This window comes from Macrotis lagotis, chromosome X (genome assembly GCF_037893015.1).
Source record: "Macrotis lagotis isolate mMagLag1 chromosome X, bilby.v1.9.chrom.fasta, whole genome shotgun sequence".
Classification (NCBI taxonomy): Eukaryota; Metazoa; Chordata; class Mammalia; order Peramelemorphia; family Peramelidae; genus Macrotis; species Macrotis lagotis.
The window spans coordinates 114,451,229-114,458,889 of NC_133666.1; positions in this window are offsets into that span (position 1 = coordinate 114,451,229).

The window sequence follows — 7,661 nt, forward strand, 5'->3', positions numbered from 1 at the left end:
AATCCCACATTATGCTGCTTACAAGAAACTCATTTGAAGCAGAGAGATACATATAGAGTAAAGGTAAAAGGTTGGAGCAAAATATATTTTGCTTCAGCTGAAGTAAAAAAAGCAGGGGTAGCAATCCTTATCTCAGACAAAGCAGCAGCAAAAAGAGATAGCATTAAAAGAGATAAGGAAGGAAACTTTATCCTCCTGAAAGGTACCATAGACAATAAAGTCATTTCAATATTGAATATATATGCACCCAGTGGGACAGCACCCAAATTCTTAGAGGAGAAGCTGAAAGAATTACAGGAAGACATAGACAGCAAAACTCTACTAGTAGGAGACCTCAACCTCCCGCTATCAAATCTAGATAAATCAAATTATAAAACAAACAATAAAGAAATTAGGGAGGTAAAGAGATTGTTAGAAAAATTAGTTATGGTAGACTTATGGAGGAAACTGAATGGGGATAGGAAGAATATACCTTTTTCTATGCAGTACATGGAACTTATACAAAAATTGACCATGTACTAGGACATAAAAACCTAATGATCAACTGCAGAAAGGAAGAAATAGTGAATACATCTTTCTCAGATCACAATGCAATAAAAGTCATATGCAATACTGGGCCAAGGAGATATAGACCCAGAGCAAATTGGAAACTGAATAACCTCATCTTAAAAAATGAGTGGACCAAAAAACAAATTATAGAAAGAATTAACCATTTTATCCTAGATAATGATAATAATGAAACAACATACCAAAACCTATGGGATTCATTCAAAGCAACTCTCAGGGGATATATTATATCTCTAAATGCTTATATGAATAAATTGGAGAAAGAGGAAATCAATGAACTAAACGTGCAACTAAAAAAATTAGAGAAAGAACAAATCAAAAATCCCCAAATACCAAATTAGAAATTTTAAAAATCAAAGGAGAAATTAATAAAATTGAAAGCAAAAAAACTATTCAATTAAGAAATAAAACCAAAAGTTGGTATTATGAAAAAACCAATAAAATTGACAAACCTCTGGTCGATTTGATTAAAAAAAAGAAAGAAGAAAACCAATTTTCTAGTATTATAAATGAAAAAGGTGAACTCACCACCAATGAGGAGGAAATTAAAGTAATAATTTGAAATTTTTTTGCCCAACTTTATGCCAATAAATTTGATAATCTAAGTGAAATGGATGAATATTTACAAAAATATAAGTTGCCCAGGTTAAATGAATAAGAGATTAAATACCTGAACAACCCTATCTCAGAAAAAAGAAATTCAACAAGCCATTACTGAACTCCCTAAAATAAAATCTCCAGGACCTGATGGATTCACAAGTGAATTCTACCAAACATTTAAGGAACAGTTGGTTCCAATCCTATATAAACTCTTTGGAAAAATAGGGAAAGGTGGAACTCTTCCTAACTCTTTCTATGAAACCAATATGGTACTGCTACCTAAACCAGGAAGTTAAAACAGAGAAAGAAAATTATAGACCTATTTCCCTGATGAATATAGATGCAAAAATCCTAAATAAAATCTTAGGAAAACGACTACAACAAGTCATCACTAGGATAATACATTATGATCAAGTAGGATTTATTCCAGGAATGCAGGGCTGGGTAAATATTAGGAAAACTGTTAGTATACTCAATTATATCAATAACAAACCTATCAGAAACCATATGATCATATCAATAGATGCTGAAAAAGCTTTTGACAAAATACAGCATCCATTCCTATTAAAAACACTAGAGAGTGTAGGAATAAATGGACTGTTCCTTAAAATAATGAGCAGTATCTATCTGAAACCATCAACAAGCATTATACTCAATGGGGAGAGGATAAAGGCATTCCCAATAAGATCAGGGTAGAAACAAGGGTGCCCATTAACACCACTACTATTCAATATTGTATTAGAAATGTTAGCATCAGCAATTAGAGAAGAAAAAGAAATTAAAGGAATTACAATTGGGAAGGAAGAGACAAAACTCTCACTATTCACAGATGACATGATGGTCTACCTAGAGAATCCCAAGAAATCATCTAAAAAACTACTGGAAACAATTAGCAATTTTAGCAAAGTTGCAGGTTATAAAATAAACCCCCATAAATCCTCAACTTTCCTATATATGACTAGCAAGAAACAGCAGGAAGAGCTAAAAAGAGAAATTCCATTCAAAGTAACCTCAGACAGTGTAAAATACTTGGGAGTCTATTTGCCAAGACAGACTCAGAATCTTTTTGAAAACAATTATAAAACACTTCTCACACAAATTAAATCAGATTTAAATAACTGGGCAAATATCAACTGCTCATGGATAGGTAGAGCTAATATAATGAAAACGACAATTCTACCAAAACTAAACTATCTGTTTAGTGTCCTACCAATCAAAATTCCAAAAAATTACTTTAATGAGCTAGAAAAAAATGTAAGTAAATTCATATGAAGAAATAAAAAGTCAAGAACTGCCAGGAGCTTAATGAAAAAAAATGCAAACGAAGTTGGCTTAGCACTACCAGATCTAAAAATTATTTTATAAAGCATCAGTCATCAAAACTGTTTGGTATTGGCTAAGAAACATAGTGGTGGACCAATGGAATAGACTAGGTGTAAAAGCAGGAGAGGATTATAGTAATCTGTTGTTTGTTAAACCAAAAGAGTCAGGCCACCAGGATAAAAACTCACTCTTTGATGAAAACTGCTGGGATAATTGGAAGTTAGTATGGAAGAAACTTAGATTAGACCAACACCTCACACCCTTTACCAAGATAAGATCCAAATGGTTACAGGACATATTCATAAAAAACAATACTATAAGCAAATTAGAAGATCAAGAACTAGTCTACCTGTCAGATCTATGGAAAGGGGAACAGTTTATGACTAAGGAAGAGTTGGAGAACATCACTAAAAACCAATTAGATGATTTCAATTACATTAAATTAAAATGTTTTTGCACAGATAAAACCAATGTAATCAAGATCAAAAGAAAAGTAGTAAATTGGGAAACAATCTTTACGACTAATGATTCTGACAAAGGACTCATTTCTAAAATATACAGGGAACTGAGTCATATTTTTAAAACAAAAAGCCATTCCCAATTGACAAATGGTCAAAGGATATGCAAAGGCAATTTACAGATGAGGAGATCAAAGCAATTCATAGCCATATGAAAAAATGCTCTAAATCATTAATTATTAGAGAAATGCAAATTAAAACTTCGCTGAGGTACCACCTCACACCTCTCAGATTGGCCAGTATGACCAGGAAGGATAATGATCATTGTTGGAAGGGATGTGGGAAATCTGGGACACTATTACACTGTTGGTGGAGCTATGAACTCATCCAACCTTTCTGGAGAGTTATTTGGAACTATGCCCAAAGGGCAACAAAAATGTGCATACCCTTTGACCCAGCAATACCACTACTGGGTCTATACCCTGAAGAGGTGAGGAAAAAGGGTAAAAACATTACTTGTACAAAAATATTTATAGCAGCCCTGTTTTGGTGGCAAAGAATTGGAAATCCAGTAAATGTCCTTCAATTGGGGAATGGTTTAGCAAACTGTGGTATATGTATGTCATGGAACACTATTGTTCTATTAGAAACCAGGAGGGACGGATTTCAAGGGAACCCTGGAGGGATTTGCATGAACTGATGCTGAGTGAGATGAGCAGAACTAGAAAAACACTGTACACCCTAACAGCAACATGGGAGTGATGTTCAACCTTGAAGGACTTGCTCATTCCATCAGCGCAACCATTGGGAACAATTTTTGACTGTCTGCAAAGTGGAGTACCATCTGTATCCAGATAAGGAGCTGTGGAGTATGAACAAAGTACAAGGACTATTCCCTTTAATCTGGAAAAAAAACCCAGATGTCTTATGGTTTGATCTGGTTACCTCTGAGAATTCTGTTCTCTTTAAGGATATGATTTCTATCTCATCACACCCAATTTGGATCGAGGTACAACATGGAAACAAAGTAAAGACTGACGGAGTGCTATCTGTGGGGTGGGGGTGGGGGGAAGGAAGCAAGATTGGGGGGAAAACTGTAAAACTCAAATAATATCTTTAATAAAAATTAAAAAAAAAGAAATGCAAGAGAAACCATCTTACAACAAAAAGATGACAGTAGAAAACAAATCCTTTAGAAATATAATTAGACAAATGCAAAAAAGAAATAAATCCTTCAAAAACACAATTGGGCAAGAGATGGGAATTCAGAGAAGCCTGGAAGGATTTACATGAACTGATGCTGAACAAGATAAGCAGAACCAGAAGAATATTGTACACCACAGCAGCAAGATAGGGTTGATGATCAATCTTAATGGACTTGCTTATTTCATCAGTGCAACAATCAGGGATAATGTTAGGGCATCTGCAATGAAGAATACCATCTGTATTCAAAGAAAGAATTGTGGAGTATAAACAAAGACCAAAGACTTTTACTTTTAATTTTTTTAAAAAGTTATCTTATGGAATTTTTCTATGTCTTATATTTTGATTTTTCCTTTAGGATGTGATTTTTCTCTCAACACATTCAATTTTAAACACTGTAAAGGCTATCAAACTGCCTTCTATGGGGTGGGGGGAGTGAGCTTATGGAAAAATTGTATAATTCAATAAAAATAATAAAGAACCATAATTGGGCAAATGAAAAGAATAACAATTCCTTCAGAGATTGAATTGACTGGGGCAGCTAGGTGGCACAGTGAATAGAGCACTGGCTCTGGAGTCAGGAATACCTGAGTTCAAATCTGCCCTCAGACACTTAATCATTACCTAGCTGTATGGCCTTGGGCAAGCCACTTAACTCCATTTGCCTTGCAAAAACTAAAACCAGAAAAAAGAAAAAAAATTGAATTACTAAATGAAAAAGGAGATACAAAACTTAAATGGAAAAAATTCTTCTCTGAAAAATAGATTGGAATATGTGGAAGTTAATGACTTCATGAGACACCAAGAATCTATTAAATAAATTTTTTTTTAAAAAATTAAAAATAGAAGAAAATATGAAATATCTTATTGGTAAAACAACTTACTTGGCAAATAGGTCTAGGAGAGGCAGTTTAATAATCATAGGACTTCCTGAAACCTTGATTAAAATAAAGAGTACCTGAACTCCTTACTTCAGGATATGTGACTTGAAAGAAAAATGATCAATGTTAGCAGACATATGGGAAAATTGGGACACTAATGCACTGTAGTGAACTGATCCAACTTTTCTGGAGAGCAATTTGGAATTATGCCCAAAGGGTAATAAAAATACACATACCCTTTGATTCAGTAATATCACTACTGGGTCTGTGTTTTGAAGAGATGCCTTATATATTATGTCATTTTTTTTCCTTTCTAATGTTTCCTTTCCTCCATTTGGATCTGATTCTTCTCTCACAATATGATAAATATCGATCTGTGTTTCACAAGTTTATAAATAAAGAGCCCATATCAGATTGCCTTCTGTCAGGGGGAGAGGGGAGGGACGAGATGGAAGGAGAAAAATTGTAAAAATAAAAACTTTGCAAAAAAATGATTGGTAAAAAAAAGATTGGAATTCTCCTATGAAGCTTCACATGTAGTATCCTTTCTGTCATCCTTTTATGAGTTAGTGTCCTTATTTCCAAGGAAACATTTGATAGATTCTGCTTTGTGTTGGTCTTTCTTCTTTTTCCATTTAATTGGAAAAATATAAATAAAATATTAAAAAAACAAAAAAAGAAACTGATCTCTTAAAAGACAACAATACCACCTGAATCTACCTGTGTCTCTTCCAATTGTCTGCACAAAACACACACACACACATACACACAGACACACAGAGGATACCCATTCACCTGCACATGCACACATATACAAATATAAACATGGAAAGATGTCTTTATTTAATAAAGTATCCTTGAAATAGATTATAGGAGAAACACTTTTATTTACCACTCACTTTGAATCCAATCAGACTCTAGCTATTTTCTAATTCTATTATATAGTCTCATCACAGAAAACAAATTTAATTTATGACTGCTTTGTGCTTTCTATTGCTTTTGCTCATGTTCCATGTTAGAACATACAAGTGGTATGAAGACACTGCAGAATCTCTATGCAATTTTTGAATACCAGGAACTATCACAGAAATGGAATGACTTTGTAGGCTTGTTTCTCTTCCTAAGGGTTAGATGTATTTGGGTAAAATGAAGGAAATTTTCTGTAATAAAATGCACACATGCACACACACACACACACACACACACACACACTATTTAATCTGGATTCTAAGGTTGTGTGCAGTTCAACAAGCTAATAAAGCAAATAGGAAGAATATAATTTGCAACACTTTTGAAAATAAAAAAAACAACTTTACAAATAGCTTTGGTTTTATATCTAGCCAAATAAGTAGCAAGGCAGAGGCAAATAATAATGTGATTACTTTGGTAATGATATGCATTAGATACATTATGGGAAACAATAATGCTCCCTACTGAACGCAGTCAATCCAGTCATTGATTTTTCTTAATGTTAAAAGCGCTACTCCGAAACTGAAAAGAGATATCCTTTATTTATTCTCTTTTCCTCTCTGTCTCCATTTCTATAGATCCTTTGATGCAGAGAAGTATACCAAGATAATAGAGTAATGTATATCTAATCTGACACCTACTGGGCCAGGCTAATGTTTTACATAAAAACTGCTTGGATCACTGCTGCTTGTGGTGGGGAGAAGGGAGAGAATACAAAATCTATCAAAACTCTTCTTTCATTTTTGTTTGAGTTTCTTTTCTCAATCATTCCTGCAGATTAAGCATATTTGCTTTTCAAATCAGCCTTGCAACATATTGACTATAGACTGGGCCTAGCTCATGGGTTACATTAATGCCCTTATTTCCACTGAATATAAGTTCAAACTATCTACCCATTCAATAAATTGACATTGTAAAGTATATAACTACACACCATTCACAATTCAGCTTATCCACTCTCATTATCCACCCCTTTCTACATTTACACATTTTTATACAATTTCAAGAAATACAAAATTTCAAATCAAAATACAAATAATCATTTTAATAAATGTAGAAACAAAAAAAAGCAATGGATTTTCTTTTGCTTTCCAGAACTGGAGGTGAGTATACCTCTTTTTTTTTTTTTTGTTCTAACTTTCCTAACTACTATTTCCAGCAGACACTGCTAGCTAAATAATTAAACAAAGAGAATAGAATGAAGCTATAAGTTCCTGTATGACAGATCTGAACATCGGGAAGATCAAACAAAAGATTTGTTTGAATCATTTGACTGATACTCATCTTTGTTTATCTCCTTTCTGTTTTTTTTTACTTAAGTAATTCTAGATAAAATAAAAAAAATATTTCTAGTCATTTTCACTTGGAAAATTTTCACCTAGACTTCCCTTGGTAGAATCTCTGAAAAAGAATATCTAAAGCAATGAACCCAGGGAGAATATCCAGTTTCAATCATCTCAATTTTCTTTTCAAATTATTCAACAGAAATAGTATGTTCATTTCTTTAAGTTATTTTTTATTTAAATTTATTTTTATTTCATATGACTATGAATTGCTTTGATTTCCTCATCTGTGAATAGCCTTTGTATATCTCCTTTGACCATTTGTCAATTGGGAAATAGATTGTTTTTTTAATTTGAATAAGAAAATATGAAATTTT